At 38.7% G+C, this 22,755-nt stretch overlaps 1 protein-coding gene and 1 long non-coding RNA gene across 4 annotated transcripts in view; both read left to right on the top strand.

Annotated features, from left to right (window-relative positions):
* LOC307157330 (uncharacterized protein) overlaps positions 1-22,755 on the top strand; it is a 599,307-nt gene that overhangs the window by 85,134 nt on the left and 491,418 nt on the right. The gene's annotated exons all lie outside the window — the stretch shown is intronic.
* Positions 15,233-18,206, top strand: LOC307157088. Of its 2 annotated transcripts, none has more exons than XR_013820855.1 (8): positions 15,233-15,578; positions 15,668-15,728; positions 16,488-16,606; positions 16,726-17,005; positions 17,239-17,299; positions 17,455-17,548; positions 17,639-17,757; positions 17,861-18,206. It is a non-coding gene; the product is annotated as an uncharacterized lncRNA (long non-coding RNA). The 2 variants fall into 2 exon arrangements; XR_013820856.1 differs by having other exon boundaries at positions 15,494-15,578; positions 17,169-17,299; positions 17,861-18,196.

Raw genomic sequence — 22,755 nt, 5'->3', positions numbered from 1 at the left:
TGTCCAATCGATTGAATGGAGAGGCGGGCCTTCCGTTTTAGTGATGAAAGCTAGTTGCTTGAATGCCCGGAGAGTGCGATGGAGGATAAACTTGTGGTGCTCTTGCGGGTTACCAGGAGCTTAACGACTTCACAAACCGTAACTACCACAATGTTAACAGAAAGTAAATAAAGTTAATAAAATGCTGATTTGACGTTTACTTGACTGACAGGACAGCTGTTTCAGTGGTTGCCTAGCAACATAAAAAACACAGCGCACTGCTCGTTCTGTGTGATGGTAAGTGCTGTGTGCCTCGCGTTTTCGAACCTAAAAAACACGTTAGGTGTGATCGAGGCCTAAATATAGCAAAGCACCTGAAAGACAGACATCCGGATCTATATAAATAATTTCGAGAGGTTGGTAACTTCTCATTTTAACATTTCTGAACCATTAACCAAGATAGCCTAGAATTGTTGTTGATATGAGTGTGTGCTGTCTCTTTTTTCACCACAATTCATCGGTAAAGTTAATATAATCTGACTGAGGAATCTTAGACAAATAAATATTTTAACTGTGGTCAAATGTAAATTAACTTGTGCTTATTTAACTTTATTAAAAAAATTATTATTTAATTCTGCAATTTGCCTTCATTAGCGATTATCATTAATTTGATTACACAGATACTAATTAAACTAAACTGAGCTAGACAATGACATCTCTGAATTCAATAATGAAATGCCTTTATGTTTAATCTAATTATTATACATTACTGACACTCTATCCTCCAATTTGATACTGTTAAGTGCTTTGACACAAAATCTGTATTGTTAAAAGCACTAAATAAATAAAGGTGACTTGACTTCATGTCGATCCAGTAAGCATTGTTTTCGCGTGATGCATGCACGTTTGCGTTTAAATCTGTTCATCAAATAACGTTAATGTATTAACCAGCATTTATCTTTTGAACAAGTGCACTACCCCAGGACATTTTTGAAAAATATATATACCAGTATCAGGGCTCCAAACTGCGACTAAAATGGTCGCATTTGCGACCAAAAATATTTATTTGCGAGTGAAATTTCTGCCAAGGTCGCCATTGGCGACAATACAAATTTACTCCCTTTGATTGTAAAATTTGCATCCTACGTGCATGTTTTATAACCAGTAGCCTATCGTAGGGGTGTGCGATATGACGATTTTTGATCATGGACGATTAAAATGTCTCCACGATCTGCTTTTGAAGAAATATCGTAGAATCGTGCATTCTAGTTGCTGTTCTGGCGCCTCTGTCCCAACATACTGAACAACGTGACGTATATTCACATGAAATGTTAACGCAGCGGAACGGGACACTGCAGTTCACAAAAGTTATTAATTTGCATGTGCTTTAATGCCTTGTCGGTTAAACATTTCATTCGCGTGCTGATGCGCTGTTCTAACGCGTGCGTTTCTCAGTGCGTAACGTTACATGTGAAGCTCACATGCACTAAAAGCCTGTCTACCAGCGCCTGGATACTGGACTAAGTTATCTTTCGAGTCTTATTGTGCTAATACTGTTAAATACACACAAGGTCTGTGTCTAAATTGAAAGCAAACTTGAGAAAATTGAGAGAAAATCTGCTTGTCAAATGCGTGTACATTAGACGTGTCGCGCTCAGCTCTTAAAGAGACAGTAGCAATAGTAAACACGCTGCCGCTTGTCCTTAAAGGGATAGTTCACCCAAAAATAAAAATTATCTCATTATTTACGCACTCTAATGTTGTTCCAAAACTGTATTAATTTCCTTCTAATATTTTCTAATATTAATAATTTGAAGAATGTGGGTAACTAAACAGTAGCTGGTCCCCATTGACTTCCAAAGGAGAAAAATATACTATGGAAGTCACTGGGGTACATCAACTGTTTGGTTACCCACATTTGTCCAAATAACTTTTATTTTCAACAGAAGAAAAAAAAATTATTATTAGAGAGTAAATTATGACAATTTGAATTTTTAGAACTATCCCTTTAATGTTAATGAAACAACAAAATGCAAAGAGAAAATTACTCACTGCTCTTGACTGATAACTTTAATAGTAGCTTTGATAAGTATCAATTTATAATTTATACAGTGAAGTCTATGTTTTGTTTTATTTTCATATTTGTTAATTTAATTACTTTCTTCAATGCTACTGTTAAATACACCTATGTAGCTGAAAACAAAACACTCTTTATTTCATTTGTATATTAAGTTGTGTATGTGTAATGTTTATCTTTGATCTGAATATTTAATAACAAAGAAAATAATGACTACATTTTTTTATCTTCGCCCCTTTCTGCCATTCTTTTTTATTTTATATTTTGTTACCTAAGGCTTTGTTTTTAAAATATGGACATTAGTTTGGCTGTAATGCTCAGTCACAAAATAGTAAAACCAACATAAAAAAGAATCGTGATAAAATCGTGAATTGTGATTTTCCTGAAAAAAATCGTGATATGATATTTTTGCCATATCGCCCACCCCTAGCCTATTTGTTTTGTTAACGTCATGAAATGAGATGCTTTGCGTGAACGTTTCACTGAGTGAAAGCGCCAAAATATGAACTTATGAAATAGTTCATAAGTCGGAAGTGACATTCAGTTACCAAATAAGCTCCAGTTCCCAGAACATTCACAAGATGAAAATGCTGAAACTGTAAGAAGAGGAGAGACATGCACACAACAGGGTGACTAAAAGTAAGTGCATTGTTATGTGGCTCTTAAAAAAAATATTTGGCGCCTGTTTTTTTCCCCTATAGGAGCCATTGGCTCCTTAATTGATTTTTTTGTTTGGAGCCCTGAGTATGTAAAATATACCTCGTCATGTTCTAGATTTGTTATATTTAGCTTTAAATTAAAAAAATTTTAAAAAAATTTATATCGAAAATGGTATCGAATATCGTCCCTACCACCTGCTTTGGATCAGTACCAGTTTGCATACAAGGAGAACAGATCAACAGAGGATGCCATTTCTATTGTGCTTCATAAACTTTTAGAACATCTGGAGCACAGAAACACCTATGCACGGCTGCTGAAACTGTGTAACCTTGGACTGACCAAGTCATTATGTTACTGGATATTGGACTTTTTAACCAACCACTCTCAATGTGTGAAAATAGGCAAGCACGTTTCTAACACCATATACATCAATACCGGTGCCCCTCAGGGTTGCATGCTCAGTCCACTACTTTACACACTATCCACACATGACTGTTCCGCCTCCTATCCCACGAATCACATCATTAAATTTGCTGACGACACAACCGTGCTTGGCCTCATAGCAAACAATGATGAGACGGCATACAGGGAGGAGATTGAACTACTGGCGGAGATGTGTAAAAAGCATAACCTTGTGTGGCAGGTCCAATGAAATTCTTCCTGTCTGCATGTGGTTGGTTAGTCCACTCGTTGAGTTTCATCCTATCAGTGGGCTGTAGCAGCATATATAAACGGGCTGGCTATGGTGTCACGAGTAACCGCCCCTTCCCGGGTCGTCATTCGGTCGCCATCCAGGTATGTTGTGTGATGTCAGCTGGGTTGTCCATGGTATACTGTAGCTAACGCTAGCGTATTTTCAGAGTGGCGTGCGCCTTTCCTGCGGCTGGCATTTGGTTAAGGTTGTCCCTCCTCTGGTAGGTGAAGTCATGATTGGTTTTACACTAAGTATCCACTTGTATTGTAGCGACATCCTTGTGTACAGTCAAAGGTTTGGGTGAGACTGATTCAAGTACGGCCAGTATGAGTGTTTACACTTCAATACGGAAGTGCTTAGTTTCTGCTGGCACATGCTGTCCTCCCGATTGACTGGACGAGCCCTCAGTCTGCATGTATGCGTTTTTCTGCCTGACTGGTTTGGTTCCCAGGGATCGCACCCTAAGGTATGTGATTTAAGTCATTATCGCCTAGGTCGCGTGGCGATCTTCAGTTGAGAGAAATAGATTTTAGTAATTGTTCGTAGTTAAATGATGAATTCGTCTGATTGTTAACTTGTAATTTTTATAGGTGCATCTTGATTGGTTGCGTCTGCATGGCCGATTAGCTTTCTTGCGGTTGGACTGCGGTGGACTACTGTTCGAAGGCGCTGTTGCTTTGCTGTTAACAATTGGACTGAAATCGCTGTCTTTTGTGTTCGTATATTAAGTGTGTTTCGACTGTGACAATTCTGAGTGTGTTTCGACTGTGACAATTCTGAGTGTAACTTCATTCTGTCGTTACAGGAGCTGAGTGCGTAAAGCAGGGGCGGATTGCTGGTGGTGGTCTTTCTCACGAGTGCTGTGTCATGAGTGGCGTGTGTGTACTCGTGTGAGTGTGTGCACAGGTGTACGGGAAAGGTGACTTGCCGTGGAGGCCTTATGTGCCCTTTATCCCCTGCTCTGCCTCGGCTCCTCTTTCGCTAACCTCTCAGGTTGCTCTGTGTGTGTCTTGTTGAATAGTGACATTGTTGTCTATTTTAAGTGTTGTTGATTGTGTTTTGTGAATTTTATATAAAGTATTTATCTTTAATAAAATGTATGTATTTTTTTGTATCCACGTCTCCTGCCACTTTACTGTGAACGAACCTGTGTTGTCTTAAAGCAGAAATTCCATTGTATTGTCCCTGGCAAGATTCCAGGGTGGCGTAGTCGCTAGCAAGATTCCAGGGTGGCGTAGTCGCTAGCTGATCTCCTCCAATTCCCTCCGCTCCAATGCCACATTCGTACTTAACATCAAAAAGACAAAAGAAATCATAGTTGACTTTCGTAAATCAACCACCTCGGTCACTCACCCCTTAACATCAATGGGAAGGCAGTAGAAAGGGGGAACAACTTTAAATTCCTGGGTATCACTGTGTCGGAGGATTTGTCCTGGGGCAGTAGCATCACTTCAGCTGTAGGGAAGGCCCAGCAGCGGCTCTTTTTCCTGAGGAAGCTGAAAAGAGTGGGACTCCAACAGAGGCTCCTCATGATACACTTTTACAACTGTGCAATTCAAAGTGTGCTAACTTATGGGCAGTTTTCTAGCTGCACTACAGCTGAACAGCAGATGATTCAAAGGGTGGTGGAAACTGCAGGCAATATCATCGGGACTGTCCTCCTGGATATTTCATCTGTGTACACCTCCTGATGTCTGCGTAGGACACATAACATCATAAGAGATCGGTTCCACCCAGCACATGGCTTGTTCTGCCTGCTACCATCGGGCAGGAGGTACAGGTCTCTTCAAGCCAGAAGCACCAGAATGGCCAACAGCCTCTACCCCCAGGCAGTTAGACTGCTGAATAAGAACTGTTCCCTTCTCCGGCTCAAATGCCCTGTTACTTGTTTGATATATGTCGCTTTCCGCTATTTATTTTTGAATTTTTTTGATGACACTTAATCCATCTATTATGCATACTTTCCACCAATGCAATAACTGTGAACTGGACTTTGCATCGTTGCAGCACACACAATTATACTCATTTTTCCTGGTCACTAATGATTCTTCGCCTCATATTAGTCAGGGGGCCAAAACTGATATTAAAACTTTGTTGGACACTTTTTGGTACAAGTATACAACCTATCCAGTATTAATATTTAACCCCTCAACATGTGTTCTAGCCAGGTTGTCAGCTTAGAAAATGTTTTTTTGTCCATTTTAACACTATATTCTTAAAAGTGGTAAAAGCGGATTTTTTTCCGAAAAGTGCTTCCATTTTCTTCCATGTTACCTAATGTAATTTTGGGCAAATGTGCAATATAATCCAACTTATGTGTAAGCATGATCATTAAAAAATAATAATCAATAAATACCACAAGAGTATCACACCACAAGGGGCACTGTTGTGTCAGCACAGCTGTGATTTGGCAGCAGATTGAGGCAGCAGATCCAGAGAAGATGATCACAGCAGGTGTCAACAGTACTTTCTGAACAAAACTTTATAAAGGAGTGAATCACACAATCACACAACAGATTAACTTGATCTATTTGTCTACACAAACATTTACCTCAAGATTCTACCATTCTACCATCAAATGTTGCCAGAAACAGGTAAGCTAAACTGTTTTCCAACTAGCTATATACTTACCAGACATACACTCACCTAAAGGATTATTAGGAACACCATACTAATACTGTGTTTGACCCCCTTTCGCCTTCAGAACTGCCTTAATTCTACGTGGCATTGATTCAACAAGGTGCTGAAAGCATTCTTTAGAAATGTTGGCCCATATTGATAGGATAGCATCTTGCAGTTGATGGAGATTTGTGGGATGCACATCCAGGGCACGAAGCTCCCGTTCCACCACATCCCAAAGATGCTCTATTGCAGTGGTTCTCAATCCTGGTCCTGGGGACCCACAGCTCTGCACATTTTATATGTCTCCTTTATCTGACACACCCAGTTCAGTTCATAGAGCTCTTTCCTAACGAGATGATGATCTGAATCAGGTGTGTTAAATGAGGGAGACATACAAACTGTGCAGAGCTGTGGGTCCCCAGGACCAGGATTGGGAACCACTGCTCTATTGGGTTGAGATCTGGTGACTGTGGGGGCCATTTTAGTACAGTGAACTCATTGTCATGTTCAAGAAACCAATTTGAAATGATTTGAGCTTTGTGACATGGTGCATTATCCTGCTGGAAGTAGCCATCAGAGGTTGGGTACATGGTGGTCATAAAGGGATGGACATGGTCAGAAACAATGCTCAGGTAGGCCGTGGCATTTAAACGATGCCCAATTGGCACTAAGGGGCCTAAAGTGTGCCAAGAAAACATCCCCCACACCATTACACCAACACCACCAGCCTGCACAGTGGTAACAAGGCATGATGGATCCATGTTCTCATTCTGTTTACGCCAAATTCTGACTCTACCATCTGAATGTCTCAACAGAAATCGAGACTCATCAGACCAGGCAACATTTTTCCAGTCTTCAACTGTCCAATTTTGGTGAGCTTGTGCAAATTGTAGCCTCTTTTTCCTATTTGTAGTGGAGATGAGTGGTACCCGGTGGGGTCTTCTGCTGTTGTAGCCCATCCGCCTCAAGGTTGTGCGTGTTGTGGCTTCACAAATGCTTTGCTGCATACTTCGGTTGTAACGAGTGGTTATTTCAGTCAAAGTTGCTCTTCTATCAGCTTGAATCAGTCGGCCCATTCTCCTCTGACCTCTAGCATCAACAAGGCATTTTCGCCCAAAGGACTGCCGCATACTGGATGTTTTTCCGTTTTCACACCATTCTTTGTAAACCCTAGAAATGGCTGTGCGTGAAAATCCCAGTAACTGAGCAGATTGTGAAATACTCAGACCGGCCCGTCTGGCACCAACAACCATGCCACGCTCAAAATTGCTTAAATCACCTTTCTTTCCCTGACAATTTCTGACATTCAGTTTGGAGTTCAGGAGATTGTCTTGACCAGGACCAACACCCCTAAATGCATTGAAGCAACAGCCATGTGATTGGTTGATTAGATAATTGCATTAATGATAAATTGAACAGGTGTTCCTAATAATCCTTTAGGTGAGTGTATAGCTAGGCTAATTTACTTTCATAATTACTAGCTTACTTACTAATAGGTAAATTAAGTTTTGTGCAGATGTGTAATGGAAATATTATGTTTTTAATTTATTTGCTGCACAGCAGCCTATTTTACAGTCTGCTATAGCTAATGAGTTTGTTAGATAGCAAAGCCCTCAGCTTATGTCAGAGGACATTGTAGTGATCCACTCAGAAACCAATCAGACTAGTGTAGTGAAAAAATTCTTTGCCTTCAGATGAGATAACATGGATCCAGAGGGAGCAGTAAGCCTAGCGTCCAAAGAAAAACAAATAGGAAGAGATATTGATTGGGAAAAATGTTTCATTTGTCAAGACAAATATGGAAAATACAGCCAAGATAAAGCCCTTTGATTGAAGTGATTTTTCAGGAAGTGGTGTCTTTGTGCTCTTTCTGGAGATTATTGTAGTATAATATTGTGCAATATTTTTGCAATATAATAGACACACACCATTATTTGCATTGCGCTTAGCTTGACCTTGCTTATTCAATCCATTCAGTCTCAAAGGGATGAGACTGACAACCTGAGAGCCAACCTGAGAGCCACTGCTTTGATGGGGAAAAACATACCTTTGTCATACGACTATTACATAGTTATTACTACTAACTAGTTACTAACCCCTAACCCTAAAGAAGTGAGAGAGCAGTTTTGTTAGGATGGAATTAATAACTATAGTGATATGTGAATTAAATATAATTTGTGTTACAACCTGGTACACTAATTAAGTCAAATATAGACCATCATCTACAGTTCTAAATTTCCGCCTTGACATTAAAGTATTATAACTTGTGCAGCATTGCACTGTCTCTCCCTACAAGCTTTAAACTTGGCTTGACTCATTCCCATAGATATGGGTACTGATTGATAGAGGTTTTGGGATACTAGGTTATGTTTCCAAGCTGATATTCACTTTGAAAACTGGTTCTCTTTAGGCGGAGATTGTTTTTTTCTTGTTCTAGTTCTGTTGTCTCTTAGACTGTACAATAAATGTTCATTCTGACACGTCAGCAGACATCCCATGAGTGTTGGCTTTCATTTGATACCATTTTTATGAATATGGTCCTTGTGGTTGTGGAGATATTCAACATTTACTGTTGGCATGTCGTGTTGAGCAGGAAACCAAAAAATTGGCCTGAAATTGCTTGTACAAGTAACAAAAACAAAAATTCAGCTTGACAACCACCCTAATATCTTACCTATGGGTGTCTTCTAACTAAAAAAATAGGGTGACAGCTTGTACCAAAACATGTCCGCAAAAGTCTTAACGGAAGCCCTTTTCAGAATTGGCCCCCTGACTAAGATAACAATCGCTGAAAACAGAAACACAGGCTCATCCGGGTTACTGAAGTCAGCAGTGCTATACGCTTGCTAGGAACAGTTTTTCTTTGTGGAAGTTTTGCATATGGTAAGCTTATAAAATATTAAAACTTGGTCAAATCAATATTTTGTGTACAGTTATTTAATTATGCCATCCAGTATCATGGACTCGCTCTATCGTTTCATACTAACGCAGCTGCTGCCATTTTGTGACTATTGTTTTGTACACTGTCAGATTATAAGAAACAGACGGGTACGATTTTAAAACAGTTTAATCTGAAATCAATATCACTTATCTCCATAATTATTTATGTGGCGAAATGCTGTGTAATAAGTAATATGACTGTGTACCGTATCTCTTAAATGTCCATCTAGTTTGAACTTGGCGCATTGCAACTGCTCTCTCCGTGAAGCTTTGCGTTTGAAGCAGAGTTTCCGCTAGAAAAAAATGGTGCCGGTCAAAGTGACCGGCAGAGGTTTCGTTTTACGGACATTTTGATGATATGCCGGCCAAATATCGCCTCTTAATTAGTCAAGTTGAGGAAAACTGGAGGCAGGGTATGTAACTTAAAAAATTACATAATCAGGCCGAAAGCAACATGTTTATTAGCCTAACTTTCAAATAGACGGAAAAAAACATGAACGTCCGATTGGCGTCAATCAACGGCAATTGTTTTTATTATGGTTTCACATTCATAGTTTAACAAACCAATCCCCCTTCCCCCCATAAAATATCTGAAGCCTATTGTTTTTACTCAAGCGAACTTCCCAGTGTCTCTCCACAACTTGCAATGCGCATAAGCCGCGTAACCTTGTTCTCCGCAAGGCGACTTCGCTGCTTCGTCTTGATCCGATTCTGCAGCGAGAACCCCCTCTCTGCAGGAACACTCGAGACCCATTTCCTACCCATTTCCTTCTACGGATCTATTTGCGATCCATTCCATTCTAAACGAAACAACACAGTTTATATGCTTTGTCCTTGTTACATTATTCATTAAGATAATAATTAATAAATGCACGCATAATTATCAGTGAACTTGATAAATGTTGCAGATATGTTTTGCTATGCATGCACAAACAAATGCCTTTCAACCTAGGAATAAAATGAATGTGCAGCAATTTATACAAATAGAGAGTCTATGTCTACTATACGTGTTGTAGCCATTAAATAAGCTCATTTAGTTTAATATTTGTTAAAATATTATAATGTTATTTTTTAATTTATGTTGATTATGAAAAAGGAACCGCACGAGTAAGATAGGATGCGCAATATCGAGAGACATGGAGCGGGTCAGACATGATTTTGACCACTTAATTAAGTTTTTTGTTTTGAAGAAAGCATTTTTGTATAAATTGTATCTTAATTTTAATAATTTTTTTATCAACCAATTGCCTGGATTTATAAAAATAAGAAGCAAATATAGCAGACGATAGGCCTAATCATGCAGGCGCCCGTGCGGTCACTTGCATTGCTCGTAAACAGGAGCGCATCTCATCCTAATTTAACGAAACTCTAGCGTAGGCCTCACATACATGAAATATATCTTAAGAAAGCTTGAAATGTCTTTTTAACAATTTAAAACGAAAAGAAATGATTATGTAATCCATGATGTGCATTTCTCTCTAGGCGCGTTCACTACGGAGATGGCGATCGTCAACTTCATCTTTACAGCTGTTGTTGCTGTTAATAAACTAAAAATAATAGGCCTATAATTTTATTAAACGATAAATTAAATTAAATTGTAATTGTATTAAAAAAGCAACAACAAATTCCTGTTTAAGTTTTTTTTTAACCTATGCTAATTACGCATTAAATTCAGGTAGGCTACTGAGTCGCTGTCCTCAGTGCCACAGAAAAACGCTGAAACGGAGATGAAGGGGAACCCGTTTTTATTTATTTTTTGGCTTATTTTAACTGGCCCATCCAGTTTTCTGGAGGCCCACCTACAATCAAAATCCTGCCGCCGCTAGTGCTTCGCAGCGGTCTGATATCAAGAAATAACAGACCGCATTCCACATTGGAATTCAACCAAGCCATGTAATAATGTTTAATAACTTTCAAACGGTAGAGCCTTTTCCTTTATAACATAGCCAAAGGTCTGTGTATTTTTGCTTTATACATTTTAGGCTTATTCTCAAATTCAGATTGTGTTAGGGGGTGGGATTATTAGGCAATTTTAATCGGACAATTTGACCGGAGAGATTTAATTTTGTCGGACATTTCATTTTTTTTCCGGCCAATGTCCGGCAATTACCGGACAACGGAAACCCTGGTTTGAAGACCTATTAAGTCAAGTCTTGCTGTCACAGACACTCATTCTTAGGGGCAGTTTACTCTACACCATTTTCAACTAAAAACTTATGCATTTTAGCCGTTCATTTACACGACAACAGCGACTGCTGGCGGTAGATCCTTCTCCTATTTAGCACCAAAACTCTGGAACAGTCTTCCTAACATTGTCCGGGAAGCAGACACACTCTGTCAGTTTAAATCTAGATGTAACCTCGCCCACTGAAGGAGCTCACAGGTAAATCATGTATAAAATGAACCAGCAGTTAGGATTTTGAAAACGCTTTTACACAGCAGTTTTATTTAACAAAGTCCCTTCCATAGGGAAACATAAAAGAAACATAGCCTAATCAAAAAGAACAAAATAAAACAACCCAGGCAATACACTGAGGTACAAGTGGAGTGAATAAATAAATAAATACTCCAAACAAACAATTCATTCACCATAGCATTACCTATATGTGACACCCTCACACCAAACCACTGCATTCACTACAAGTAAACACCACACATGTGCCCACTGCCCCTCGAGTGCCAACGCCTGGGAAAACCTAAAAAGAAAAAACACAAACACATTTAAACAAACAGCTCAGCAATCCTTCATTCTCATGAACACCATGCTATGTCATTACTTCCCAACAAAATGTCTAGTCAAAAAGAGGGACTCACTCAACATATGCTGAGGACACTTAGGGTGCTTTCACACCTGCCACATTTAGTTTGGTTGAACTGCACTAGAGTTTGTTTTCCCCATTGGTGCGGTTCATTTGGACAGGTGTGAATGCGGCTATGGCACTCGGGTGCGCACCAAAAGCGGACCAAACAAGCGTTCAAGGTGGTCTCAGTACGCTTTCAAACAAACTCTGGAGCAGTTTGTGGTGAGAACATGATCTAACCTCGAACAGAACCAACTGCCTAAGAACTGTGCATTTTTGGACTAAACCAGTTGCCGTAGCTGGGCTGTGCATTATGGGATGAGAAATGTTTGTTGACAGTTTGCACTTTAAGCATGGCAGCTCACGGACAAACTTGGAGTTGTGAGGAGGTGCGGAGCCTGATAGAAATTTGGTCTGATGACCATATTAGGTCCCAACTGTCAAAAACTTTAAATTTTAAAGAGAGAACGAGCACAACATTACCTGATGGATCATTGGTATTTTTTTTGGATGATGAGCATGTCACTGTTTAGCAACATTAATGCATGCCTCCTCCTGAAGTGACTTGCGATACGCCTTCGCCGCGTGCAGTGCATCAACACATTATTTTCGAGCCGCATCCTCGCTTAATTCTCAAATATTATTGTCTGTCTAAAGTGGTGTAGTTGTGTTGTCTGCCGGATTTTCCACCTCTTTGTTTACTTCTGGGAGTTCTGTTGGTAATTCTGACCAATCGAAGTGCAGTTATGGAAATGCGTTCAAGACACATCTGGCCAACGAGTGATGTGGATGCTGTCACGTGACTGCATTTTGGTTTGTTTTATCAACTCATAAACTGGTTCGGACCAGAGCAATTAGTGTGGTGTGAAAAGGAACCAAAACGGCTGAAAATGCTACAATGTATCAATAAAAATGCACAATAAAAATGCACAAGTTAGTACATACCAACGAAATACCAACTTTCGATTCAGCTAATACCTGGTTTTAGTAGATCATGCTGTCCACTGATATATTAGTCATCAGCCCCGTTCCTGAAGCATCAAAATGCTGCCACAAACAAGGAACATAACATTACGCTTAGAAAACAATAAACAAAACCACAAAAGCAGTTACTACCTTGCCTTAACAGCTTGTGTTATGCACTGCAATAATCATCAGCTCGCTCATGAACGATCATAGAGCTCAGCTTCCCATTCACCTTCTACTCTTCTGATCGTTTTGTCTCCCTTTAAATTAGTTCTTTCACCTGGTCTAATTTGTGTGACAATTATTAATCCTAGGACCCCTACCAGTCATTCTTCCCCAGGTCTCAGTGTCCCCATACCTACCACATAGACTAAAAACACATCTCTTTGATCTAGCATACACATCAACTTCTATAATTCAATGTTAGGCTGCATAGATTAGGTCAGGAGAGTGCCAGGGTGGATGTAGCAGTGGTATCGATAGCGGTTGAATGATAATTTAAAAACCTTACTATTTCAACATGGTGGACAGCTACTGTGCACCTGGATGCCAGAACAGGCGGATGAAAGCAAAGAGGAAATCATTTTATTGTATTTCTAATGATCCTGATAGACGACTGAAATGGTTCACTGCAATAAAACGTGCTAACCAACACAACAAAACAGAGAGATGGGAGCCATCAAGCAATGGATTTAGCTTGTGCAGTGATCTCTTCATATCAGGTATGTTCTTCCTAATGTAACTTGGTTAGATAACATGTTTAATATGGTTTCTGACGATTGTAATGCCATTATGTTTGAGTTTTCAACCCTCTACAAAGTGAGTGAATCACTCGCATATCTTCACTCTAAATCTAAATCTTCACTCTGGACGACTAAATGTCTATCACTAGCCATTGGCTAATAAATTCTTAGATTTTACACGCCAGTGTGTGTTAGAGGCTAATAGTAAAGTATAAGTTTAGCATAGATTTATTTTTACTCACTGAACACACTGACTGAGCGCTTGAGATTTTATCTCTCCGTCAAGCTGATTTATTTAGCTGATATCCCACATGGAAGTAACCTATATAAACATGTTTTAATATAGGTTTTGATATAGGTTTTTAATAACATTGTTTTTTCAATAAAATTGGCTGTTTTCCTATATTATATGTACATATATGCACCTATATGTTCACCTATATATGCACCTATATGTTCACCTATATATGCACCTATATGTTCACCTATATATGCACCTATATGCACCTATATCACTGCATGAAAAGTGGGATTTTCGACAGTTAACGGCGCTGTAGATTGTCGTGAAAGTTCAGGTTTACGACTGCAAACGGCAATTTACAGGCAACACTGCAAACTGTCGGAAATTGTCGGAAATTGACGTGGGACTTGCTTGCCCCATGACCCCCCTCCCTCTAATGCTTTAACATGTAAATGAGACTGCTGTGAGCTTTACAAATGCAAATGAGGGTAGCAGGGGGAGTTTTATCCCAGGTGACTAAAAGGTATTAACTTAATTCTAAAAAAAATACAATACAATACAATATTTATTTATAACGCACAATTAAAAACAGCCAAGGCTGACCAAAGTGCTGTACAGGGCAATAGATAAAATGCAGGGCAGAAACAGGACAATTAAAAAAAAAAAAAAAAAAAAAAAAAAAAAAAAAAAAGGCAATAGTTGTATCATAGTCAAGGGGTATTAAAAGCAAGAGAAAATAAATAAGTTTTCAAGGATGTTTTGAAGATGGAAATTGAGGGAGCTAGTCTGATATAGAGGGGTAGACTGTTCCAAAGTTTTGGGCCTGCAGTCGCAAAAGTGCAGTCGCCTCATTTTTTAAGTCTGGATCTGGGCACGATGAGAACACAGTGATCACTGGATCTCAAAGTACGAGATGGAGTGTACGGGCAGAGGAGATTGGTCAGATATTGGGGGCCGGTTTGTTAAGAGCTTTATACACAAATAGTAAATTTTTTAAATCAATCCTGAATGTGACAGGTAGCCAGTGGAGTTTGAATAAAATAGGGGTGATCGACTCATATTTGCGTGTCCCGGTGAGACCCCAGGTAACATTTTTCTAAAAGGTATTTACTTAATTCTAAGAAAATCTCTGGTATTAATAGATCAGGCTCAGTAAAGCCTAATTATAGACTTTAGCTTAAATTGATATATTTAATGAAAGTAGCTAGATTAGTTACTATGTGTCATTAGCAATAGCCAATGTTATGTAAAAAAGACACAAAACCATTTATTTCAACAAGTAATTTCAATCAGGCTTTGCCACAAAGGTAAAATGTGCATTCCATGCAAACAGCATCACAATCTCTTAGAGCCCAACCACTGTGCATAATACAACACAAACAGAAGATTGTATTTGACTCATGCTGCATACACACACGCAATGACAAGAATTATGCCTACTGTACATATAGAGTTACAACTACGATTAGAGTTGTTTGCATAAAATGTACCGTGAACATTCACATGTTTGCCCTGTGATAGGCCACAATTTATCTCTATAGGCTAAATACTATTTTCTCAATTCTGTGCATATATTTTTACTTAGATCAATTGACATGATGCTGATAATGACAATATTGTGTGTAAGTAACTTTTTTGTTACTTTTCTGGCCTAGTAGTAGTGTAAATATACCTCGTTTCTATTTTGCATTAAAAATGTGTGTGGCCCCTTTAAGAAATCCTTCTCTTCTCGCGCTACTATTCACTTGTGCTGGACGCGTGCGCGCGACCAGAGACGCCATTTTACACTGTTCAGGAGAGCTCCATGACGGTGCGTGCATCGAGCGGATTCTGTGTTATACGTTCTTCTTTCTTGGTAAATATTACTCCAATATCTTTAATATGCACAAATAAGTTGTGAAGCGAAGTTAAAAGAACATTTGATGTGTACATTTTTGTTTATAGATTTATTTGGAGCGCATGTGTGACGAGTGAACCTCGTGGTGATCGGACGGTAAAGGATTGGGTATGTACGTTTCATGGTTTATGGGGGAAATTTTCTGATGGCATGTTTATTTGATAAATCTGTTAATTAGTTGAATCTATATTCTGTGATTATACAGTATAACTTAATGGTTAAATGCATATTTCTGGTTCCGCATGGCATGATTAAACGTGGGTTGTGGCTTTGTTAAAGTGCTTTTATTTCTCTTGTAACTTAGGCCTAACGTTACCTCAGCCACTGCCGTATTCCAGTTTGTGTTATCATATTTAATTGTAACGTATTTTGGTTTGGAGAAATCAATTTAAATCTGACCAGTTGCAATGTATTACACTGCATTTCAGTTTGAATTGAGTTAAGTATTCTGTGGATTTGGGCATTGATCCACTGGTTAAGCTTTTTGTGACATTTGATTGTCATCTTCAAATTTACTGTAAACTGTTTCTACAATTTTTTTTTTTTTTTTTTTTTTGTTTAACTAGTGAAATCTATTTTTTTTTCTTGTGAAATCTCTTCGAACAAGGCAAACTTTTTTCTTAATCAGACTTTTATGTGTTTAATTGTGCTTCCATTGACCGCTGTCACTTATTTTAAACAGCAGTCAGAATAAAACCCCAATTTCAAAAAGCATAGTTTGCTTCCGGTGTGTATTTCTTGAATTTCACCCGGTTGCATTTTTTCTCCTTTATTTTTTAATATTACTGTGACTTATGTTGTTCTTATTAATTTTACTGTGACTTATGTTGTTCTTATTAATATCACTCTCAATTAATTGTTTTTCAGCTGCCTTTAAGACATATTACACGACAGTGCGCAGGAGCTTCAGGTACAAACAACCAGATCTTGCATTGCAGGCGGAAGCTGTGGTGAATTCAGCTCGGAGTCGAGCGATAAGAAAGACGGTACGATTTATTAGATTAGTTTTTGCTCAATGTGACTATTTTTCAGGTGCATTAATAGATGTGTGTTGTCCATACGCAGTGTATTGCGCAGTATTGATTATCTTTATTGGTTTTTACAGCTGCTAGAAGCGAGACAGAGTGTGCTAGCTGAGGATGAAGTGGGCCTTCGGAAGTGTGCTACCATAGACCTGATGTCTGATGAGGAAGACGGCATCGTCGGCGGGATGTCTGGATGGATTGTGCGACCTCCGTCCTTTCGCAGCCAGGAGCTCACCGAGCTCTGTACCACGCTGCAGTCGAGATTAGAGGCGACTTGTAAATAATCCTGTAATTTACAGGAAGCAGTATGCCATCTTCTCAACTCTGAGACAAATTGTGGGCGCTACGAACTGGAGCAAGGTAAAAAAAAAAAAGAATCTTACATTCTTTTATTTTTTTTTACTTTCATAAAAGCTTACAAACATTTTAAAGGTAAGATTCAAAGAATATGCTTTCATTCTCTTGTATAAGAAAATAGATCCGTTATAGATACTGATCTTAATCATACATTTTGTTTCCACAGAGTAACATCACCTCATAATGATGGCTGATGGCTATTATTTGTTTAATGTAAATAATCCTGTAATTTACAGGAAGCAGTATGCCATCTTCACAACTCTGAGACAAATTGTGGGCGCTACGAACTGGATCAAGGTAAAAAAATAAAAAAAGAATCTTACATTCTTTTATTTTTTTACTTTCATATAAACTTACAAACATTTTAAAGGTAAGATTCAAAGAATATTCTTTCATTCTCTTGAAAATAGATCCGTTATAGTTTACGATCTTAATCATACATGTTTCCACAGAGTAACCTCGCCTCATAACGAGGGCGTAACCTCACATTTACTCAGAGCCATGTCTGCAAGTCCAGATTTTCATGACGCTGATCATGACGACATTGTAAGTAACTTTTACTGCTTTCTCCTTGTTTCATTTTACTGTAACTTGTGTTGTTTTTATTCATATCACTCTCATTTAATTGTTTTCCAGCTGCCTGTAAGACATACTACGAGACAGCACGCAGGAGCTTCAGGTACAAACAACCAGATCTGGCATTGCAGGCCGAAGCTGTGAAGAGTTCAGCTCGGAGTCGGGCGAGAAGAAAGAGGGTAAGATTTTTAGTCAATGTGACTATTTTTCATGTGCATTAATAGATGTTTTGTGTCCATACACAGTGCATCACAGTACTGATTGTCTGTATTGTTTTTACAGCTGCTAGAAGCGAGACGGTGTGCTAGGTGAGGATGACGTGGGCATTTGGAAGTGCGCCACCATAGATCTGATGTCCGATGAAGTTCAACCACCAGCCAGGAGCTCACAGAGCTCTGTGCTACGCTGCAGTCGAGATTAGAGGCGACTCCTAAATACAGGACAACGCACCACAGACGTTTTCAAAGTGGATCGAATTCAGAGATAGCGCCGCTAGTCACCTACAGCTCCGAAGATGAAAACAGACACTGAGCTTCCAATATGTTGTGTGTGCAGATGATCTATGCTTTGTACATAGGTGTATTGTTTTGTGTTTGTGCTAATAAAGCTCTTTCTTTGAATAAACAGCATGTCCCTGGCAAATTTTCCTTTCCTTTATAAATTCATGTCCTTGATGGTAATAGTGTAGTAGTCGATAGGTTAACAATGACATGAATATACCACAGAATAGCATATTATGAATATAAAAAAATAATTTATATATAATTTATATGAATATTATAATTTTTTGAATTTATAATGAGCGAGGGTGACCAATAGTAACAGATCTGCCAACCAATCACGAGTGATTTTTCTTGTTTAAACCACGTGGGTTCAACCAATAGTGAGTGAGGAAATTCAAGCCTTTCTCTGGCGGGAGCTGCTATTCATATGGTAATTAGAGCCATTCACACCTCCGGCGCGAGCGCTCTGCATACGTCATGGTTCGTTTCCGACAATATTCGGCACAGACGAACGCGACGTTCACAGGCTGTAAATTGTCGTTAACTGCCGAAAATTAGGGAGATTTGCGGCCGTTTACGGGGTCGGAAATCCCAATTTTCATGCAGTGACTGCCACAGCAGTGATGTCTCCTATGCTCCCACTGGAGCTCTTTTACTCTGGCTAATGTCTCCACTGCCGCAGCAGTGATGTCTCCTATGCTCCCACTGGAGCTCTTTTACTCTGGCTAATGTCTCCACTGTTACAGCAGTGATGTCTCCTATGCTCCCACTGGAGCTCTTTTACTCCGGCTAATCTTCTCCACTGTCACAGCAGTGATGTCTCCTATGCTCCCACTGGAGCTCTTTTACTCTGGCTAATCTTCTCCACTATATGCTGAGATTATTGTGTGCACATCCCAACATCTGGCAGGTGCTGGACAAAAAGGACTACTAAATAGAAAAGATTGAAATGTCCGCAACACTGCTTACTCCCATACTTTAATAAAAAAAAAAAGCAACGTTTCGACCCTACTGGGTCTTCTTCAGGCAAATGGTAAAGCACATTTGATACAGAGATATGTAGGCCTTACAATCAACTGACCCACCCTGTGATTACAATTAGCTTGATTGGGTCTAAACAAGCCTAATGACCCCACTCATTATTGAATTAAGAGAACAATTGCATAGAAAAAACAATCAACATACACAGGAAACAATTCCATATATATATATATATAAGTTAACCCCAACAACACATATTAACCCCACAAAAAGAAATTTTTTTTTTTTTTTTTTTTTGGAGAAAAAGCCCCACATATGCATATAACTTGCTAAAATGTAGTCAGAAACAGGAAATTACCTAAACAATCAGTAAATACTCACATACATGTCATGTATATATAAACCCACAATCAATTACATAGGCTACATAAATACAAATTATATTATGACATATAACATGACAAAGCCATACATTATAAGAATGGCTTTATATCAAACTCTTCATTCAGGCCATAAGGAGACATTGTGTTTAAATAATAAATCCAAAAAGTTTCCCGTTGGAGAAGCCTTTTACCGTGATCTCCTCCTCTAAACGGTTTATTGACCCGCTCTACCCCGATATATCTAAGGGCGCTGACATTATGCCCAGCTAATTTAAAATGAGCGGCAACAGGACTGCGTTCATCTCCTTTTCTGATGGTGCTTCTGTGCTCACTGATTCTAGTCCGTAGCGCTCTCGTTGTTTTACCAACATATGATAACCCACATGGGCAACTGATTAAATAAATAACATGTGTGGTGCTACATGTGATAGTGCCGCGAATAGATAATGTCTTACCAGTGTGTGGATGATTAAAATTTTTACACTTATATGTGTACGAGCACTGGGCACAACTGCCACATCTATAATTGCCATCTGGCATGCTAGGAAAAGGCGTTGTAAGTTGTGGACGTATGTCGTTCTTAACTAGATAAGTTAGAAGCACGCTTAAAAATAAGCTTAGGCTTTTCTGGGAAAACTTTGTTTAATTTAGGGTCCGAATCAATAATATGCCAATGTTTATAAACAGATCCTCTAAATTCTGACACAAGTGGAGAATATTTTACACAACATAGAGGAGACTTATTTGGGTTTTTTGTGCGTTTATTTGATCGAAGGCACTCGTCTTGCGTTATCTGATCAAAGCGTGCTTTGGCTGAATTAACCCACTCTTGTTTGTACCCTCTGTTGAGGAATCTTTTTGTCAAGTCCGCAGCTTGCTTCGAGTAAGATGTATTATCGCTGCATATTCTGCGTGCACGACTAAACTGACTGATTGGTAGACTTTTGACCAATGGCCTGGGATGAAAACTATTCCCATGTCGTTTGGTTGAGAATGATGTTAAGGGTCTACTAAAAAATAAAAAAGAATATAAAGTGTACAATAACCTGACTAAAGAGGAAAGAGAAGCTATAATGGATTTGAGTAAGGACAATAGCATTGTGGTACGGCCTGCTGATAAGGGGGGAGCTGTTGTTTTGCAAAATGTTGTTGATTATGAAAAGGAAATTAAAAGACAATTAAGTGATTGTACATTCTATGAGAGATTATCATGTAATCCCACAAACAGGTTGAAGAACGTGGTATATTCCCAATTAGAAGATCACTTTAATAATGGCGAGTTTGAAAAAAGTGCCTTTGAGTTTCTTAAGGTTGAACATCCAGTGATCCCTGTAATTTATACACTCCCCAAAATCCATAAGGGCTTAGATATCCCTCTGAAGGGAAGACCTATTGTCAGCGGGATTGGTAGTCTAACTGAAAATATATCTGCCTTCGTTGATCATTTTATTAAATCAGAAGTGGTTACCCTCCCCTCTTAACCCTCTGAGGTCTGAGCTGTTTTCTGGGCCCTGGAGGTGTTCTGACATGCTCTGACATTTGTGGTTATTTCTGTTACTTGTGACATTTTCATGGCTAAAGTCTGATTACACTGTATTCAGCACAAACTGTGCTACAATAATATATCAGCAGCATGTGTGTAAAAGTTTGTAGTTTTGAGATAATGACATTTATGCGTGGTTTGTGAAAATACAAAAAAAAATTCTCACTGAAATAAGGTCATGAAACCCATACTGATTATTTCTTCACAAGACTTTTGAAAATTGTATGGCGTAGCCTAGAATATTTGCTCCAAAACTATGTGAAAATCACCCTGACTGCTCATTCAGAGAAGACAATATATTGATTTGAAATTTTTACGACGTGTTTTGTGTGAAAAAGCAATATGCGAAGGGGCGGATCATCTCATTAATATGTAAGGCTTTTTACACCTGAGAAAGACAAAGACACACCCTAATGGCCCTATTAGGAGCTTATCAGGGCCCATCATTCTGACCAACCTTCCACAAAGAATGAGGAGATTTAAAAAAGAATGGCTTTTAGATTGTTTGGATTTATTTACAACACAACATGATCCAAAGAAAGAGACCGTTGTGCCATTCCTAAAAACATTGTACATACCTTTCATTTCCAAGGTGTTTGATTTTCACTTTACCATGTTCATGTACAGAGACATGTACTGTGAATGTTGAAGTCAGCAGGACTCAGTGGCATCTGGGTCCTGAAAAAAAAAAAAGTGAACACACTGATATCAAGAGAAAGGCCTGCACGATTTTGGGAATACATTTTAGATTTTTCTGGTTAAAATTGCTTTTTAAAATTCACAGAATACACACACACACACACACACAAATGTTTCCAACAATATATTATATAATGAACACCAGGTTTGTTGTGCCTTGTAGGTATAGGCTATGCGCAGTGCTGCATAAAATAATAACAATATAGCAGCCTATATAAATCTTCCAAAAGATTTCAGTAACTAAGTTAGAGAAAAATATATTGATTATCATGTTACTTCAAATGTTTCCATTCGTTATGATGATATGAAATGAGATAATAGTAAAAACATGAAGCCGTTTGGAGCGTTTTGCTTTTCCAAAATATGATACATTCAAACGCGATCGCGATCCAAAATATGATACATTCAAACGCGATCGCGATCCAAAATGTGATACATTCAAACGCGATCGTGCTCAAATATAAAACATTATGGTTACCAAACATATCTACGTTTGACCAGATATCCACAAACACAGTAACAGTAAACACGGATCTAATTATGATAATAGTCACCATATATCTAGCAACAGTTCAACTGCAATGTGAAATTTATGCAACAATAACAAACTAATATGTAAGAATTTCTTACCTTAACTTTCTTGTCTTCAAATTGCGTTCTTCTTCTGGTGTAAAGCCAATCTAAGCTCACGGCGCTTCTTTCAAACTCGACGAAAAGCAGAGATTGATGAAGTGTTTTGTTTTTGAGGTAATGAGCGCTTTCGCGTTCCATGTGGAGATTTGCATGTGAATATCTTTTGCGCGAGTAGGCGTGGTCAAATTAAAACTAATTAGGAAGCGTTTGAGAAGCTGGACATCTTGTTGGTTTTATACAAATTACTTAAACAGAGAATATTTGTTTTCAGTTTGAATCCGATCATTTAAAAGTACACACTTAAATGTTTATAAAGGTATATGGCTCATAAATGTGTGACAAGTATTCGCTGAGTTTTGTTTCAGTTTATAGACGTGCTCAAGAAAAAAAAGTTCACCGCGACGGAGAGGCAGAACGCACACCCTGTTTATTTTC

Source organism: Squalius cephalus (assembly GCF_949319135.1).
Source record: "Squalius cephalus genome assembly, chromosome: 4".
In the NCBI taxonomy this organism is placed as follows: Eukaryota; Metazoa; Chordata; class Actinopteri; order Cypriniformes; family Leuciscidae; genus Squalius; species Squalius cephalus.
Note: the sequence above shows the minus strand (reverse complement) of the source record. Positions and strands in the feature narration are given on the sequence as shown.